Genomic DNA, 753 nt, shown 5'->3' with positions numbered 1-753 from the left:
TGAAGACCTCAGCCTGGTACAGAGCCCTCACCTTCTCCTGGAACTCTGCCAGGATCTGCAGGTGCTTTACAGTAAACAAGGCGCTGCCTGTTCTGATCTGTACTTGGTCCCCTGGCTGACTGAGCATGAGGAGGAGGTGCTTAAAGCCCTGATGGATGTCTGGCTCAGGGGTCTCTGTAAGATTGAACTTGAGACCTTCTAGAATCTCCTCTTGGGTGTTGCTCTTTGCTTCCAGGGACAGGATGGCCAAGGCAGTGGAGATGCTGAATGGGGAGAAAACAATATTTTTATCTGGATTCTTTAAAACCAACTCCTTGTAGAGGCTGAAGGCAAAGTCAGTGTTGCTGGAGGACAGTGCTAAACTGTCCACTTGTGTCACATTGTCTTGGACTTCCTGGACTGCGGTGTTCCTTCCCAATGGGACATCTGGGCAGCTGAGGGCAGCAGGGGAGATCCCAGCCATTACTCTGTTCTCCTGTGAGAAAGGAAAGATCATTTAAGTGTATGATAGGGGGTGTTGCCCTGACCATCTCCTAGTTCCTCCATCTGGCATGCATTGTGTCCCTGCTGTGCTGAATTTTTTGCCTTTGTGACCATCATGGGAGACTCTCTGGACTCTCTAATGGCAGCAGTATGTGCCTTGCTTCCTTTGCCAATGGAGGAACTGCTGTAGTTCCTCCTTATTTAAGATATTTCTAATAAGAAAATGAAGCGATTTTCTTATTAGAGAACCAGTATCCAGAGAAATGAAGA

The 753-nt window shown here is 47.9% G+C and overlaps 1 pseudogene; it reads right to left on the bottom strand.

The window, feature by feature from the left end:
• The window catches only part of LOC116081105, a 12,414-nt pseudogene extending 11,715 nt beyond the window's left edge, over positions 1–699 (bottom strand).
• Positions 700–753: the final 54 nt, after the last annotated feature.

Source organism: Mastomys coucha, unplaced genomic scaffold, assembly GCF_008632895.1.
Source record: "Mastomys coucha isolate ucsf_1 unplaced genomic scaffold, UCSF_Mcou_1 pScaffold6, whole genome shotgun sequence".
Lineage (NCBI taxonomy): Eukaryota > Metazoa > Chordata > Mammalia > Rodentia > Muridae > Mastomys > Mastomys coucha.
Note: the sequence above shows the minus strand (reverse complement) of the source record. Positions and strands in the feature narration are given on the sequence as shown.